This window comes from Nipponia nippon, unplaced genomic scaffold (genome assembly GCF_047370975.1).
Source record: "Nipponia nippon isolate SJK-2023a ecotype South Korea unplaced genomic scaffold, ASM4737097v1 scaffold_4, whole genome shotgun sequence".
Lineage (NCBI taxonomy): Eukaryota > Metazoa > Chordata > Aves > Pelecaniformes > Threskiornithidae > Nipponia > Nipponia nippon.
The window spans coordinates 50,270,835-50,290,276 of NW_028262358.1; the positions used below are offsets into that span (position 1 = coordinate 50,270,835).

Genomic DNA, 19,442 nt, shown 5'->3' on the forward strand with positions numbered 1-19,442 from the left:
CATCTCCCTGTGTACACCCAGCCCTTGCTGGTTATCTGACAGCGGGACAAATAGTCTGTTGGACTTTTTGCTCTATACAAGAGACTACAGCCATGAGAAAACCACAAGGATACAGGAGAGTTTTGAATACCTATGTCTGCTTATCAACAAGTAGAAGATAAACACAACACAAAAATTCTGCTTCTCAGGCAAGATACCAATGGCCTCCCCGATAGCACTGGCCTACTCTGAAACCTCACTGGGGCTACAAGTCTTTTGCATGCACACCACCCAACAAAAGCCACGCAAGCACCACTTAGCAAATATTGGATTATCTTGATTTTGTGCAACTCCTTGCTTGCATGCTTTACCCATGATTCAGCTTCCCCCACTGTCAAAGGCTGAAACAGGCCATTGTGCCCAAGTCTCTTTCACAACACAAGCCTGAGCAAATTTAGGTAGGGCAGCCCTTTGAGAGCAGTCGTTTATCCCTTCAGGAAAGCTGTCTGCTGATGTTTGATAGGCACAAGCAATGGTGCCTCCACTGGGACCTGGCCTGCAAGCATCTCAAACTACTTCAGAGCTATGCGAACACTTTAGTTAGCCCTATGTAATTACAGTAGGGGAAATTCTTAGAAAAATCTTTTTACATGGATTAAACCAGGGCAGGACCTATTCCTTTGTGCATGTGGGGGTGATCTGGGAGTGCTGATGCTGGCTTATACAGTGGTGCACTAGTTCCTGACTGGGACCTCCAGGCATTACTGTAACACAAGTAAGCTCTGTCCCAACCTCAGCAGCCTGTGGTTGGACACCCGAAGGTGTCAGTATGATTTGAGAACTTGGGCTCATTCCTCTCTGACACTTTTTGCAGGTATCTCAAAATTCCCATTGTATTTACTAATTAGTTGCATTTTAACCTGTGCCCTTTTTAAATGTTTCCAGCATTGTCACGCAGTGTGGAGGAAGGCCTGCCGAAGACCATGGTCCTGACAACATGGTATGAGCAGGGCTCTAGATTACTAATCCTCTAGATTAGGAGGATGGGAGATTGTGGAAGACACCAGCCCCAAAGGCCCCATTGATAATATGCAGGAGTAGCTAGAGGAGTTATGACATTTTCTTGAGTCCCTGTAGAGCTCTGTTGCCAAATCCTGCCAAACAGTGTCAGCAACAGGGGTGGTAGAGCCCTGAAGTACTGCCACAGCCAGTGTCAGCAGCAGAGCTCCAGGGGTGGTGGCGAATTACTTTCCACAAAGCCATTTGCCACTTGCTCCCACTGTAGGGTGCTCCCATCCAAGACCTCCAATATGAGGAGGTCCCTGACCACCTCTGGTTTTACTGGAGCAGGAGGAACAGGAGGCATTCTGGACATTTCTTTCCCCCAGGGCTGAGTTTCACCTTTTTTGCCTTGTGCCATGTAGGGCTGGGCAGGAGTAGCACAGGTGACACTGAGTGGTGAGTGGAACTGTGCATGGTTTAGTTGAAGCCCTACAGAAGCAGTCTTAAGACAGATCCCGTCACAGATCACCTTACACAAAACAAACCCCGAACTCATTCAGCACAGCTTCTGCAGTTCAAAGACATGAACAAAAGTTCCTTCCATTTGTGGATATTTGAAAGACATCCATAAGCTGTGAGGCCATTTGCAGACTCAGAATGTACCAACATGTTCACAATGCTAATGCAAAAGGACAGGGAGGTATTCAGAAACATCTCATTTTGTCTTTGAGCACATACCAAATGCAGCTATAGAGAACGGCCATGAGAAAGGAGGTAGTGAAGCAATCAAGAGTACAGTTGCTTAATAGAAGTTTCTGAAAAGTTGTATAAAAGTATTATTCATAGTCTAAAATTATGTTGGGTCTAAGAAGTAAAAGCAATAGAGTAAATCCATACAGGTTATTAAAGGGGGCAATTAGGCAAGCAGAGATGGGGAATTACTGAAGACTTAACTGGTCAGTGGAAGTAGAGTGTGGGAAACTTGAAAGGAAGAAAATCCTTTTTCCTCTCCTAGGAGAGGAAGGAAGGAGGAGGAAGTAGCAAAGGGAGGAGGCAAGGCAGCAAGCTAGCTCACTGAGGAGACCCTGAGTCACAAGGAGGCTGAGATCAGACTATGTTTCTTTCTGATCTACATACTTATATAGGATTTTTACCTAGGTGGAGGGAATGCATGAATTTTTGACCCATTTTCTAGTCCTTCATACTGCTCTGGTGCATAAGGTTTCTACCATCACAATGTCTTTGCAATGACAGCCAGCTTGGATTTTCCCTCACACGTCTACTCGCTCCCCACTACCATTTGAGTAGCTGTCACCCTGTTCGTCACTGCAAGGGAACAAATTCCTTCCCAACCAAGCAGGGATCTGACATTCTATTTCTGTCTCTCTCCTCTGAAACACAAGTGTTAGGTATCGGAAACAAGGCACCAAGATCAATTGTATCAAATGAAATATAAAAAACAACCCAAACCACAGAAAATAAACATTCAGAAATCCAAAAAATACAGGCAGGTTTAACAATGCACACACAAACACAAAGAATGATTCATTTTGCCTGACATATTATAAGTTGGTAAAAATGTTAATGTTTGCAGAAAGACAATGCTTTCATAAATATATATTATATATAAGAGAAATGAATTTTTCATCTCTAATCAGGGTTGATTTGGAAAGCAGTCAGCATGCTTCTGTGTCTTACAGCCTCCTCTTGAATCTGATACCTAATCCAAGTCTCAAATGCAGAGAAGCAGAATGCCAATGATCCAGGTAAAAATGCAAAAAGCAGCAGCAACTCTTGCCTGTGGCACTGTAAAAGTCGAACCACTGTAGCAGATCCTACCACCTAATGAGCAGGAAGAAGGGGGAGCTCTCACCTCTGAGATACAGTCTTCCTTAAAAGATTTGGCATCAAGGCTGCAGCTTGCAGGCAAGAATTCGCTCTCGACCCCCCTCAAGCAACTGGATGAAGCCAAGCTTTGAATGTCAGGCCCTGTCATTGCAGGCACAGCACAAATGCCCTGCAGTAATGCCACCACCAAGGCAGCACTCAGTTGTCAGAGCACCAGCAGCACAACTCATAAGAAAACCAGCAAATACAACAGCACTTGAATATGAATCTGGAGACAAAGCAGAAACCACAATTGATTGAGAACACACAAGTCAAGACTGAGAAAAATAACAGTTTGCAGAGGGCTTTTTAGTGCTGTTGCAGTAATTTGTTGTTGGATGCCATGAAAATGAAGGACTCTGCTCAGGCTGCAGCAGGCCTGGCAAGGCTGGGCTTTCAAACAGCACCTCAACAAGCAGCAACACGGCCAGCACTGATCTCTGATCAGTCCTGCCTAGACACTCTCATAAATACAGACTTCTTGGACACTTTAGGACAAGATTCCTCTCAGTTAACTCTGGCTATATAAAGGGCAAGCATGTAAGAATAAACAACTCATCTAAAGCGTTCTCTGTAATGAAGAAAGAGCAAGTCACCTTTGGATGACAAATCATCCTGCCTATTTCAGAAGTCCTTCTAAAAAGGGCTGAGTTGCCCTCAAGAGATACCCCTCCTTTAGCTGTGGAGGGTGCCTAGACAGCTGGCTTAGACCTGATGATTACATTTGAGATGGCAAAAGTCATTTTAGAAGAATCCAAGCCTAATTATTGAGCCTATGTTCTGACTGAGACTTTTCATTGAAATCCAACTCACATGCTGGTTTCCCTTATGCAAACATCCAACAGAACGTAAGATTATAGTTTTTCTTTATTATAAAATTAAATAGGTATTCACCTTTCTGCTTTTTAGTGCTCTTTTGCACTGTTAAAATGGGAGATCAGGCTCCTACGTTCTATGCAGTTTTTAGTGCTCTGTGTGGAGCAAACCAGCTCTGCACATCAGACATCTAACATATGTTGTTTACGTAACACTTTCAGCTGTGTTGCTACTCTCTCTGAACTCAATAGTTCCCAAAAATTTGGGATCTTGCAAATTGTTCTATCAGGAGGAAGCATTTGGCAGTGGAGCCTGGTATCTGTTATAGAAACCCCACTCTCTGACAAGGAACACCAAGTCCTGTTTGCCGGGTGTCACATGACAGGAGATCACTTCTTCGCTTGCATCTTTCTATCAGCACACAACCTAAACACACTCTTTTTCCTGGCCTTTCTGGGGTTACACAAGGTAGCTGTGCCCAAAGTTTTCCTCTGTGCCTTTCTCCCCTGTCATTTCCAAGGCTCAGTGGTTCTTCTGTGCCATGAAGACCTGAAGGGTCCCCTGAAGGGCCCAGGGTGTTCCTCTGACCTGGGCACTAACATCCATACAGACTACCACCTGAAGAGCATCACAATGCCCCAAAGGGTTTAACCACTTCTACTGTTTGAAGAGGAGGACCACAGTTGCCCCTAAACTCAAAATAGGGCTATCACTGGGTCATGCTATAATCTGAGGCTGTGGTGACAGGACCTTTTTTTAGTGCATGCGTGTGTGTGGTCATAGATTGAACCAAGATAAATTGGGACCTCTGGATTACTGCAATGAATAAAACTGTAACTAATAATATTAGCAGGACCTTTCCAATTTCCTCTCTATTAATTCTAATGCATATTCCCAAGAGAGATGTCAGAATGATGTAGAATAGTTTGGGTCTTATTTAAATCATATACATTTGGACTCATGTTGTGTTACCTTCTGTATCTAGAATATGTAATGAGAAAGCCATGTGCACTGCTGTCTCCAGCTTCTTGTCACCATTACAGCATACTCACAGGGTTACTCATGTCATTGTTATGAAGTTATTAAAACCACGTGGTACTCAGAGGCAGCCTGCTTCTATTTCTGGTACTGGCTCAACGTTGTGGGGAAGGCACTGTCCTTTCCTAAATGGAGTCAGGCTCCCACAGAAACTATGCTGTTATCTTGGATTCACCCTCTCAGAACAGCGAGTCCCCAGTGGCCACTTGTGGAGGCCTTAAAGGTGCATTTTATGTCTTTGTAAGAGCCTACCTCTGTAAAACAGGCTTTTGTTCTCAGAACTGGAGCTCTGAAAGCAAAACAAAAGCTGGTGTCCTGGATGGAGCAAGTCCAAAAGAGATAGAGCTCTCCTGCCCCTGCTTGAACCTCTCACATCCAGCACATACTCCTCTGAAAAGTACATCTAGAAGAGACTTTCACCCTGGCCAAAGCAAGACTGTTTATCTGCAAAACTGGATTGAACTGCTAAAGCAAGACTGTAAATAAGAGGAGAAAGGGAAATAAAGGGTAAAGAAGCAAGATCCTCTCTACATTTCAAAACAAAACAGGAATCTTATTAACATTTAAATGACTAGACTGTCTGGATTGTGAAATCCTTATGAACTGTTGTACTTTGGACAGAAATGAATCTTGACCCTCATTACTGAAAGCTGCCCTGCCTGTGACAGGGTGTTTGTGAAGCTGGAGAAACAGATGCTCTCCAGACCAACATCTCTTCTCTGGCTACCTGCCGTCAAGAGAGACTAGACTTGGTGACCCAGGTGATTTTTGCCACTTTTATTTTCCCTAATAAATAACATTAATATTAATATATTGGCAACAACAACATAAAAAAAAAAATGAACCTGGAGCACCAGCACAGCAGCTAGTTGCCCAGGTCAGCACCCTGCAGTGAGCAGTAACCTGCCTATTTTGTATCTGAGGAGATAAGAAATATTCATCCCAGGCTGAATAGCCACCACATGCCTGCAGAGCCCCTGCTGCCAAGAGAAGGGTTGTCACATGTGTGTGGGCAACCCTGCCAGCAGCAGCATAACTGAGGTCTCTGCTTAATTCCTGTATCCCAGCTCTGCTCCTCCTCACTGCGGCAATGCAGGACCCAGCCCTGTGCCCCAGCCCCTCTCCAGCCCGGTGGCTGCACCAGTGGGGAGCAGGCCGTGGAAGACATGGCTGCTCTTGACTTACAACAGGAAACTGCACCAGGCAAGAGAGGCAGTGGGGACCAGTACCTTCAGGGAGAAAGTAGCAAGTCAGTCTTTGGAGAGGTGGAGTGTCGGAAAAGAGCTGCAACCGTGGCTTCTCAAAGCTCTTGAAACTCTGGAGACCTTCTTACTCCCTGATATTTCACTGTCCCCTCCAGGAGTCCCGCTAACCCTTTCCAACCCTTCATCTCTCTGAAAACCATCTGTTGAAATGGAGAATTTCCAGTATGTTTCCATGGGCTGCATTATGCAGGATACGAGCACATAGATCCCACAGTGGACTTCAAATCCTTGGGCAAACATCTCCAAGTCTTGAGCTGTCTCTTCATAGCAGAAGCTGTCAATCCACAGAGATGGCTTCAGAGTAATTCTTTATTAACATAATGATGTGCAACATTCTTGCTGGTACCATCCCCAAACTTTCTTCCAATCCCCCAACTAGGCCTGTTGAATGGATGTGGCCATACTTCTGTGGCATGGCCAGCACTTAGAGTTATATTGTTAATCTAGTGCTCTAATCACAGCTGCAGCTGAGGACTCACACAAGCATCTTCTGTGCAATTGTTTCTTTTCTAGTAAGTTTCTAGCTGTCAGGGAGAAGAGCTGAAAACATGAAATGAATACACATCAAACCAGGAAGCACAGAGAAAAAATAAAACCTGAAAAATAGTCATGACTTCTCAGCTCAGCATGTATTCTGAGGGCACAGCTGAAGTTGGCAACCCAAGAGGCCTTGGTTACTGTGATGTGAGATACATGCCCAAAATTTAAGAAAAATTCATGTACGCCAGTGACTGCAGGGGAACTGTAATTAGTCACAGACAATGACAACAAAATTTCTCCTGAGACAGCAACATCAAAACTCACAGGTCTGAATAAAGTTTGTGGGTTTTTTTTTTGTTTGGTTTGTTTTGGGTTTTTTGGGGTTTTGCGTGTGTGTGTTTTTTTGTTTGTTTTGGTTTTTTTTAAAAGCCATGATGAGGGAGAATGTGCTTGCTCATCCAAACACACGCCTGAGTCAAGCTGAATCTCATTTTTGAAGATGAGTTTCAGATATCTCTGCTGATGCTCCTGCCCAGCATGAAGGCAGCCTCTGTCTATGTCTTTCTAAGCAAGCTGTGCTGAGCAACTTGCCCATGAGGACTCAGCTACTAAATAAAAAAAAAAAAAAATCATCAGCTTGCGTGTTGTAGCACCTTTAACTTACACAGGCCAGCTCAAACAGTACAAATGACCCATTTGTATAATCACACTTCAGAGTGGAAGGAAATGAGTACCACTACAAAGCTACCAGCTCCAATTCCTCCTCTAACTCTCCAGAAGGGCCAGAAACACCACCACGGTTCAGCTCATTAACAACGGTGACAGTAAAAGCCCCAGAAGTCTGTCTCATACATACATGAGCAAGCACAGTACTGACACAGATGCAGCCACCTGAGTGTAATTTCAGTGCATCCTCAATCTCTTGAGCTGTATTGACTTAATGTAAAGATACATTACCTCACCTTTGCAATAAAGACACACCTTCTGTAAATGTTGTGGAAAAGAAGCAGAGGATAAATGCTGATTTCATGCAGTGTAAATTCAGAGACTGAAACATAATCTTAAAGTAATTAATGGAGACATGCCTATTAAATGCCAGTGGATAGAGCTTTTGTTCAAAACCCAAAGTTTCAAAATTTCCAGTCATTTTGTGGGGAATTAGTGATCAAAAACTCCAATTTCATGATAATTGATTTTAATTAAAAATATGTTTTCTCCCTGAACTTATCTACAAAGGCATATTGTCAGTGTGCCAGCAATCTCATATCTGAATTCCCAACATCATATACTGTACATTTGAAGCTGAATAATACTGTATATCTTAGATCACCACCTGAATGGTCTTTTAGACAAAAAAAAAGTACAAAATGTAGTGTTACGCAAAATGACAGAGAATTCATGTTAAGAACTCACTATCCAATAGAGGACAACCCTCTATTGGGGGGTTAATTCTCCTATAAGAGGCAATAGCCAGAGGATTTTATCCAACTTGAATCTAAAGAAATCAGCTCTGCCTGGTCCTCACGGGATGCTTTCATGCAAGTCCTAATATTGCGAAGTCATCCAGTCGGTAATTACAGCAATCAAGAAGTTGGAGTACTATAAATGATGCGAGTTTCACAGTCTACCAAAACTCTAAACTTTCTGTTCTGAAGAAAAGGAACAGAACTGAGAGGCAGTAATGGCTGGGCATACCCAGCCATTAAAGAGCAAACTTGGGGAATATAAAGTAATACAGGCAACATATATTGGAGTTTCAATAAGGACAAAATGGAGCAATAAAGGATAAGAAACAAACAACCCAGAATTGGATTACCAAGTGCAGTCTTACTAGATTTGTGCTCTATATCCTACTTTATATCGCATTTCACCAGAGGACAGAATTTAGTATGAGCTGGGGAAGGACAGCTACATGTGTAGGTGTGTGTGTTGGGGAATGTGGGGTGTTAAAGAGAACAAGTGAGAGTTAAGTACAAACATTTCTCAAATAACTATTTCTTATTTTAGTCTCAGAAATATCATTAACTGTAATAGATCTCCTTAAAAAGTGTAGAAAAATGTTTTTCCTTTCAACTGTTTTGCAGGGAGCAGGAAATAGGCATAGACTGTGATAATAGAATATAATTATCTACTATCTTCAGAGGATTTCAACATTGCTTTAAAGCTGCTGAGATGAACTTAGGCATACCCATAAGGTCCTCTTTTCATGAGAAAGGTGGGACAAGAAGTCTTCTTATTGCAAAGGTTGCCCACATACGAAATCTGCATTTCTGAGTGAAGGAGAAAACATTCTTCTCTCCTGTTACAGGTAGAGAGAACCTTGGCTCGTTGCTGTCTCTTCCTGCCTGAGCTAGCTGCTGCTAGCTCAACTGGGCCAGAAGAGTAAAACAAAGTCTTCTCACTGCACTCTTTTGCAGCATGGTACTATCAGAGCAAGGGACACGATGCCAAGGCTGAGAAGTCTCACCTCAGTCTACTACTGGGAGAAGTCGTAAAGTCACAGCCTAGTTCAGTGATGTCAAGCAACGCATGTCATTTAAATGAAGTGTTTAAAGGACTAGACTAAGGTCCCGCTATTTCAGCCAGATATATCCAAGGAGATTCACACCATCACATGCTACTTCTGCCTCAACCCCAAAAATCGGACTGCAGCATGAGGCCCTTATAGCCAATTATCAGCTACTCTATTAATGGGGAATTAAAATGATGAATGGAATTAATCAGTTATGCAGACTAAGACCACACTGTCCCCATTTGTACATGAAGTGAGAAAGCAAGCAATTTGCCTACCAAGGGAGAGACCTTCTGACTCTGCACCATCTACTTCCTTTCCAAGAACAGGCAGACAGCAAATTAAGTATAAACTTCAAAGTGCCTTTTTTTTAAAAACAAAAAAAAAACCAAAAAAAAAACTACTTGACTTCTACTGCTCACCTCCACAAGTCCTGTCAGTTTTGAGCTACAGCCCTCTCCCCTCAAAGGCCCAGAGTTGCAATCACGTATTATGTCCAGGTTGGTTCATATTATTTTAGGGATTTTTCTAAGAAACATGTTCATTGAGCTAAGCAACTAGTGCAACTAGTTTTCCCTTGTGTGCTCCGATAATGATTTTTACCTAGCAGCAGCTGGGAACCAATAGATCTGGTGTCTTTCTGGAGAAGCTTCTGTTCCTAGGAAGGTCAACCATCAGATAGGATTCATTTTTCACCTGAGACAAGAGAGATGTTGAGGTCTTATAGATCTCTATGGTGTTAAAGTTTTGCAAATAGCAGAGAACTAGCTTTCAGAAGGAGCTGCAAAAGACATCTTTGAGTAGACTGTATTTATGACAGTGGTAAAAAGAAAACAGAGTAGAAAACAATGAGGCAATTAGTAGAAGTTCCCTTTGTTACCTGAAATATAACAGTTTATATATGTGGCTTCCATTTCTGTGGTTTGCAACATCATAATTATGAGTGGAAGACCTATTTTAATGAAATATTTTGTTGTTGCTGGAAACCAGCAATTCCCTGTAAATCAAAACATCTGTAGGAACACAGCAATTTCAGACACCCAAACTGCCAATGCAGGACTCATGTTGACCATTTGGCAGAATGCTTCTGAAGCAAGGCGAGATGTCTTCCAGGCTCCCTGAGATCCCAGACTAAACCAATAATCCTTAGTGGGTAGATGGGAGTCCCAGGAGCTTTGGACTCCTGTCCTGCCCATCATAAAGCTGGCAGTCCAGAGACCTTGCTGAACCAAACCCCAGCCTTGGATTCGGATGCTATGCTAAAATTCTGTTTCCAAGTTTTTCAGATTTTTTTCACAAATATTTCAGAAAGTCTGCTTCAATCCAGAACAGATTTTTTCCTCAACCAAATATCCCAAAGTGCAGGTTTCATTTCAGCTCTAAACATAACAGTCTTTTGCTTTACTAATTTTGCACTATTTCATAAGTCATCCTTAAGCAGCTTGCTCTAGAGGACTGTTGCCAGAGCAGAATCCTGCATCATATTAGTAGTACTCTTAGGATCTTCCTGATAGTGCTGGACAATTGAAACCCAACAGCAAAGAGATATAACATAAAGACAATATCTCCTTGTTTATGAGTGACTTCTGGCTTGCCTGAGTACTGGCAACCTACTCTTCAGAGGTCCAGCATAATGAAGGCAGCTGTTTGGTAGTTTTTTCTGAGGGAATGGTGTGAAGAGGAGAAAGGCAGAGGTAAAACAAATTGAATCACAACATCTAGGCCTTAAGCTGTAGAGCATGATTAGAAAGGGAAAGCAAACCTGATGCACTCCTTCCCCTCAGGTACTGCTGCCTAAAGAAGGAAGCAGGAAGAGAAACCATGTCAGGACTTTTCTGGCTTGCTTACTGCAAGGGAAAGATCAAAGTTATGTGGAGGTCCCCAAAAGCCATTCATCTTCTTTACACTTTAGACTTGTCTGGCAGGACGAAAATGAGAACAAGTGACATGAGCACACCATGAAACTGCCAAAGCAAAATCCTAAAGCAAGAGAAGCACAGCTATTTCAAGTTTTATTATTAAATGGATCACACTTGCAAAGCTTTCCAAGAATCCAGGCCAGATAGTATGTAATCTCAGGTCAGAGTTTCTGATGAATCTGAAAGCTAAGGTAGGATTTTTCGTCAGACCCCCCGTAGTATTGACTAGGTGCTTAGTCATAGTTTCCCATCCACAACCAAAGGTTAGTATATTACCTTGAATTTCCTTAAAAAAAAAAATCACTTATGAATACTTCTGAACACTGAAATGTGAACTGAATGAGAGCAGGAAACAAGCTGTAGTCCCACACCCATTTACCTTCTTCTAGTTAGCCCTGCTCCTTGGGGCACTCTTGTGGTACTTACACAACCCTATTCCAGGCCCATAGTCATTCAGTCCCCTGTCTCAGGCTTTTGCTCTGCTATACTCACCATCTGAGATAGAATCATAGAATCGTTTAGGTTGGAAAAAACCTTTAAGATCAGTAAGTCCAACCTAGCACTGCCAAGTCCACCACTAAACCATGTCCTCAAGCACCACATCTACATGGCTTTTAAATACCTCCAGGGATGGGGACTCAACCACTTCCCTGGGCAGCCTGTTCCAATGCTTGACTGACCTTTCAATGAAGAATTTTTTCCTAATATCCAATCTAAACTTCCCCTGGTACAACTTGAGGCCCTTTCCTCTCGTCCTATCACTCATTACTAGGGAGAAGAGACTGACCCCCACCTTGCTACAACCTCCTTTCAGGTAGTTGTAGAGAGCAATAAGGTCTCCCCTCAGCCTCCTCTTCTCCAAACTAAACAACCCCAGTTCCTTCAGCCGCTCCTCATAAGACTTGTTCTCTAGACCCTTCACCAGCTTTGTTGCCCTTCTTTGGACACTCTCCAGCACCTCAATGTCCTTCTTGTAGTGAGGGGCCCAAAACTGAACACAGTACTTGAGGTGTGGCCTCACCAGTGCTGAGTACAGGGGGACGATCACTTCCCTAGTCCTGCTGGCCACACTATTTCTGATACAAGCCAGGATGCCATTGGCTGCCTTGGCGACCTGAGCACCCTGGCAGCTCATATTCCTCTGGCTGTTGACCAACACCCCCAGGTCCTTTTCTGCCAGGCAGCTCTCCAGCCACTCCTCCCCAAGCCTGTAGCGTTGCATGGGGTTGTTGTGACCCAAGGGCAGGACCCGGCACTGAGCCTTGTTGAACCTCATACAGTTGGCTTCGGCCCATCAATCCAGCCTGTCCAGATCCCTCTGTAGGGCCTTCCTACTCTCCAGCAGATCAACATGCCTGGCCAACTTGGTGTCATCCACAAACTTACTGAGGGTGCACTCATCAATGAAGGTATTGAACAGGACCAGCCCCAACACTGAGCCCTGGGGAACACCACTCGTGACCAGCCACCAACTGGATTTGACTCCGTTCACCGCCACTCTCTGGGCCTAGTCATCCAGCCAGTTTTTCACCCAGCGAAGCATATGCCCATCCAAGCCATGATGCAACCGGACTAAAAATCATTGCATGAATATCCACCTATACTGTATCTATGATTAAAAAACAAAGTGTATCTAGTCATGTGCACTTTCCAGTTTTATATTAGGCCCACAAAGAGTTGAGCTGCCCAAGAGCTTTCATCAAGGATAAAAGCAGGAGAGAATAAGTAGAAGACTTACGTACATATCCTATAACTATATTTAAGTCCTGCCACAATGTAATTAAAGCTTAAGAAGTTCACAAGCCCTTGTTAAGTTATTAGGAATTGCATTAGCACGACAATGGTGACTCACTTCTTCCCATGTCATCCAAGCATTAAAAACTGTGGGTAGAGGTGAGGATTTATAAAAAAAATATTTTACAAATAACCATTAGAACTATTATTACCCAGAATAACTGTAAAGAGCACAATAGATTCTTTTTATTCAATCAGTTGAAGAGTCACAAGACTAAGGAATTAACAACACTAAATGACTTCGTTCTCATTAATAGGAGAATCAAACTGTACAAGATGTAGGAAAGAGACAGTGGAATCTGCTGAAGGGAATTTTATTGAATTCAAAACTTGTAAGAATTTAAGCATAGCAAGTGGAAGAGCATTAGAGTACTTCCAGAGGTCAGCTGAAGCACAGGAACCGTGTATTTAAAGAGACATTTTTCAGCAAATGAACATTGCTACTTTACACCTGCACTGATGTCACTAGTTAGCACCAGATCAATAACCCCCTGGTTACAGAGAAATTAACCATGAAAACAGATGAACAGAGACCACCTAGTAGACAGCCAAAGAGCAACCATTGGAATTAACACTTCTGTGTTTCCTACAAGGGGCTAAAGTTTCCTTTTTTTCCATCAACTTTATTTTGAAACAGTAAAATGGAGACAGTAATCAGTAGATGAATCTCTGGCAGTCACACCTAATAACAGACAAACTCTTGTTCTGGCTTCCCCCATACAGTTGTTCCTTGCTGGAACTGATCTGTTCCCATAAAAGTTTGATTTCCATGATAGGGAAAAAATCTCTTAATGAGATCTAACATAGCATAAACAACTCCTTGCTAACTCTTCTCATTGACCCTTCAACTCAGAGGTAAGATCAAGTGCTGGCATCCACTCGTCCTGCAGTGGAGCATCAGTGTGTAAAACAGGGAAAGAGCCTCTCGAAGCTTGAGGAAAGGAAACCCCTGCTTTAGGTTTCATTATGAGTAAAGCTAATGCAAAAAGATCAGATAGGCATTTGTCCATCCAGTCCTATGTGTTATTAAACCTGATGCAATATTCTAGGACAATACATTCAAGGTATTGTGGATACAGACTCATATTTCAATCCTATCACGTTTATCCACACACAAAAGACCAAAATTATTCCTCCTGCTAAGATAACTACATTAGATGATACAAAAGAAAACTGTGCGAGACCACATGGTTTTACCTGTCCTTTCCTGCCTGTATTGGACCTTTTACAAAAATGTTCTCTTGTCCTTTCAGAAAGACAGTCAGTAGGCATTTATATACAGCATAGAAAGCAAGGAGCGTAATAGTCACGCACAATACTTATTTGGTGCCTAGCAGTGGGCATATAAAGGAGATTTGATGGGCAGATTTACAGGCAAGGAAGCAACAATTCAGAAAGCTTCTTCAAATGTGCTATAACACACATAACTGAAGTGAAGTTTTCATAAGTTTTTGTTTCTGTGCCCTGTCTGGCACTTTTGCTCAGTGCCAGAGTTTTTGGAAACCAGCTTCATAAACCAATCACAATGATTTTAATTAGAAGTGAAAGCAGCTTAGAGCATGCAAACATGTAGTAGGTAGCAAGTATACCTACAAGCTGATTAGTATCTCTTCCTCAGAATTCTGCAAAGGAAAACTCAAAATCCTACTTTTATAAAAATAGAAAAATCCCAGGACACAGACATAAAATTCATTCAGACATAACGCACAATATTTTGGGGGGGAAAAAACACCATCATTTTTCAACTCCGCAAGCTCCACATATACACACAAAGCACATTAAAACACCATTATTTCCAGCTAACCACACTTTCTGCCAGAAGTTGCCCCCTGTGTAAGAGTCTGTTGACATGTGCCCTTGTTTAGCCACACCTGCTCCCAAACTGGCATTTTTTTGGTTTTGTTCTACACAGTTCACACAGGAGCAGCTGAGGCAAGGGTAAGTCCTCCCCCTTTGCAAGCACAGGAAGGACAGCAAGGGACAGTAGTGTCCCTAGACAATAAGAGTCATCATGCTGGTTCAGACTAAATGTCCAGCTCAAGTACTTCCCTAAACTGCGATAGGAAGATTCACCCATACATCTCTGTGAAAACCCTAATCTCCATGCCATGCCATTTTCTGCCCTTACTCACACTCAGTGCCAACCCATGGACAAGTTTATCAGTATTTTTCATTGCTGCTCTTCACTGACATGTTTCTGCAATCCTAGGCTCTTCCTCTGGGAAAGAAGGAAGTCTACCCAGGCAGAGGGGAGCCTGCTAAGTCAAGTGGATATCCAGCTTCACTGTACACATGGAGGGAAAAAAAGCCAGGATGAAATCTGTCGGTGGACTGTCCTCTCAACTCTGCCTCAGATATATTGAGGGGTACTAAGGAAATCACCTTCAATGCCTCAGTTTCCACTGCTGTGACTCAAGGATATTACTACTGCCCAACACCATGAGGGTATGAGGTTTACTTCAGCATACATAGATATTCCAGATTTTAAAATGGAAAGCTATATATGTGCAACCTATTAGAGTATTACCAAAACCGAACTCAAACATCAAGGGAAAGTTTTAGCGGAAAAGAAATGAAAATCATTTCTCTTTGTTCTCTAGATTCCAAGATATGAGCAACACTGTCAAATACCTCTAGAAAATAACATTCAGTGAAGAATCAAAGGCTCCCTTTTGTGAAGACTGTTTCATTATAAATTCATTTTATTCTGAGTCAGAAGACTCAGAGGTCTTTCCTGGGTTTTGTTTGCATGCTTTTAGAATTGTTTCCCTTGTTGTCATATTCCTCTTGCCAACACAGTAAGAATAGAAATCCTAATGCACTGCATTACAAACTACACAGCTTTATTAGGTTGCATAGACATTACCACAGATTTAATCTATTAAAGCCATTAGTATTTGCAAAGTATGGAGCAATTATCATTTTCTAGAGCTAAAGAACAAACAGAAAACAGTGTTAAGATGTATAAATAAGACAAAGTAGAAATTGGAATACTTCAGGGCTTTCCAGGGTGATTTTATATTAATCAGGTTTCCTGTATCTCTCCTCTCTTTCATCACTTTGCACTTCCCCTCTCTTTTTCCAATCTCACTTAGTCTTTCTTCCCTTACTTCTTCTGTCCCAGAGACAAGATTCAATTACAGAGAACATAAAGAGAATTTTTTATTGAGGCCAGACAACTAACAGATCTCTCAGGACTGAGGGCACAGCCTTCTCTACCACAAAGGTATTGGGTGGGTAGAGGATGTTTGCTTTTTTTATTTAAACTGAGATAAACTTGGGATGGTTATCTTGCTGTAAAATGCAAGGGGCCACAGGTGCTTGCAAGTTTTACTAACAACTAGGCAAGCTCAGCACTATTCTGGACCCCGATGATTCAGCCTCAGCTAATTCACCTCCCAGTAAAAACAAAATGCCTTCATGCATTCACTGCCCTTTTGTTGTATAACAGCAGTGGTACGAGTTGTCCTGTGTTAAAAACTGCTTTCTTGTCACTGAAAACAAAGTAAATTGTTCTGCCTAGTAATAGCTTTAAAGAGTTCCTATCTAACCAAGCTCTGTAAGCACAGGGTTTGCTTACAGCATGCAAATTGCCCTTCAGAGGGTCTCTGGCACCCCCTCAGCTTGAGCCAGCATAAATACTTAGGTGGACTGGCACTCAAGCTCCCCCAAGGTGCACATCTAATCATGGCAATTTGCTCTCTTTGGCTTTTCAGCCTTTTTCAATTGTGGTTTTTTTGTTGTTGTTTGTTTGGATTTTTGTTGGGGTTTGTTTTTGTTTTTTAGAAGTCTCCACCAAAAAGCAGGATAGATATGCTTCATATTTAGTGACAGAAAAAACTCAACAAGTTCAGATAAGCATGTAACAGGTTCAGATAAGCACGTGGACTACCCACCATCCATAAGGATGGAGCTCCTCAGGTAATGGACTCTCTCAGAAATACTGGCCCTACCGAAATAAATGTCAGAGCTCACATTGACTTCAACAGAGTGGCAATTTTACCTTCCCTAAATTGCCAAAAATTACAAAATTGCAGTGAATATCCACGAGAATAGACAGTCCAGAGATTTCAGATACTTTTATTTGGTCAAGTTATAAGTACCTCATAAAGAGGTTTGGCCACAGCTTGTAAGCACTTTTGCTTTAGGTAAAAAGGAGGACACAATAGGAGACATACAGTCATTCACTTCACTGTAAAACAAAAATATTTCAGTCAGAATTTAAACAGTGGTCAAGTGACTTACTCTATCTGGTCATGGCCATTCTCCCCAGATTTTTAGGTGCTGCCTGTACTGACAAATACATTTTCTTCATCTGTTTTCTTCTTTTTTTTCTCCCTTGTAGCAAACTTTTGGATAAATTTGGAGTGTGACTTGGCTTTGGCCACTGTTAATAAGATTGAAGTTAAAAACTCACTACCATACAAAGATCATTTTAAAAGGAATCTTTAAGAGATATTGTTCTACTGCTACCTCTAATTTTCCAAGACAAAGGGTTATGTCACTTACCTTACTGCACAAACTAGAAAAAGGGGTTTTTGTGAAACCCTAGGAAGAAATACTGTTGTTATATGCAGCACTTAATATTGGTAGCCTCAAATGCATCTTCTTCAAAAGCAGAGCTGGGAGGCTGCACTGGAGAATAGGTTTGCTCCAGCTCAGAAGTCCCGCTCCCCTTTAGTATAGCCCTCAGAAGGTCGGAGATTATTCTTTCTACGAGCTTATTTGAGGTCGTCTGTAAAAATTTTTTACTTCAGTTTAAGAAGGGGGGGAGGAGGAAAGAATATCCATGTCCTAGAATTTACATTTCACTGACATTTCCTCAGGCGAAGAAAACTTTTAACTACCAATGACCTTACTAGCAGCTGTTGGCAGTTACAAATGGATGACAGCAGTAAGAAATAAAATAAATTTTTTAAAAAATGGGCCTTTATCATAAGGGGAACTTTTCATTTTAAATGCAGTACCTTTTGGAATTACAAGTGACTTGGCCAGGTTTCAGGATTAATGAGCACTCACTTGTCAGGTTCAGTATGTCTATATATTGTGCAGTTTACTGAGACGATGCAATCAAAGCTTCCCCCCTTAAGTTTGGAATGACCCTTTAAGGACTTAAGGGAAGTTTTAGAGAGAGAATTAAATTCACAGGTGTGCCTATAAAATTAAACTGCTGCTTTTTGATAGACCCATAACTTTTCCGAGACATTGAGTTTCTGAAGAAAGATTACAGCCTGACTGAAACAAAGCAGTGGCTGTAAAAGTTGTGAAAGCTACCACAAAACAGAAGAGTGTTCTTATCAAAAATTGCATAATATTAGAAGAAGCTTGTATCTATTTGTACACAGAGACAAAAATGTTAATGGAACATTACATTCAGAAATACACATGCACAAGAAAACACAAGCTTTCTTCTCCTGGATATCTAAACACCAAAGCACCTGGTAGACTGTCATCATAATCTGACTAGTAAGTTTTCACGGGCTAATATAATTTTCTGAAATATCATTTAAAGCAGGGCAGCAATACCTACTCAGCTGCTGGGGCCAAGCTGCTTGCCTGCAGGACTATAGCAATGCACCATCTGTCTGATGGACCAGCCCTTGGGACAGCAAACTCTGCTGTCCTCCAGCCCTGGTGCTCACCAAGCAGTTTCCCAAGCTCCTGCAGCTTGAGGTTATCCATGTCCTCAAACAGCATGAACAGAGGGCTCAGATGCCTGGTTTAGCTGGAGCCAAGTAGGGAGCTTCCACCAAGCAAGCTGCAGGGATAGTTATTCTGGCTGATGAGCAGTTGGGAGCACCAATAACTTCTGCTGGCTCAGATGGGCTCCAAAGTGTGTATTTCTTTACAGCACTCTCTCTCCTGTGCTATTAACCCAGCTGCCAGCTCGGGGTGCTCAGAGGGTCTGTGGGGCAGAGTGACCCTGGTAGCAGCAGGAGCTGCCACACATGGCAGTCTGCTTCCTCCCTCAGGGGATACCAATGGCACAAAAGCAATAGCTGAACAGGACACAGAGCCTTCACCAAGCTGTTCAAGCATGGACTCTAATTTGCCAAAGTCAACTGAAACTGGTACCAGTGTAGGTTACTCTTGCCCTGGGCTGAAAACCAGGGTGTCACAAGAAGAACTATGCACTGAGTTTGCTCCTCAGTATAAGCCTACATGTCCAAATATTAAAGAACTCTAGATACCAGAAAATCCAAAGCAAGATTCAATAGCAATATAGGCACATTCAGAGAAAACTGAAATAATATATGCATCAAATTCCTTCTTTTCTTAGTTCATGGTCACTATTACAGAAACAGCTGTACAAGATTAAAAGACTATTTGTATGCTCACCATCAGTTATTGTGCCCCTGCTGAGGGTCCAAACTGACACAACAGAACTGGCAAAATAGACTGTAGGGGTAATTCTCATCCTAGTCCAGACAGATTAGCTTCACTCACCACAGAAAAGCGACCAAAGAGCCCCAGGAGCCTGACACAGGATCACCAGGGAGCTTTTCCAGGCTCCTCCATCAGCCCAGCTACAGGCTTGACAGCCACCTGCTGAGGAACAGTAACAAATAGCCTAAGGATGGAAAGACCAGAAGTGGGCCCAGCTGTTTCCATCATTAATAACAGAGTTACTTCAGGTGAGAGACCTGTTGCCACCTGCTGCCACTGCTGCCTATACAGAAGGCAATTGGCTTATCTGTTACAGCTGAAGAGGCAGAACACATCTAGACGGGGCTGCCCTTCCACAGTGGA

At 42.4% G+C, this 19,442-nt stretch overlaps 1 long non-coding RNA gene across 1 annotated transcript; it reads right to left on the reverse strand.

Moving 5' to 3' along the window:
• Positions 1–5,484: 5,484 nt before the first annotated feature.
• On the reverse strand, positions 5,485–19,230 carry LOC148053297 (uncharacterized). The gene is made up of 2 exons (XR_015708804.1): positions 19,140–19,230; positions 5,485–6,527 (listed from the first exon to the last, which is right to left on the reverse strand). It is a non-coding gene; the product is annotated as an uncharacterized LOC148053297 (long non-coding RNA).
• Positions 19,231–19,442: the final 212 nt, after the last annotated feature.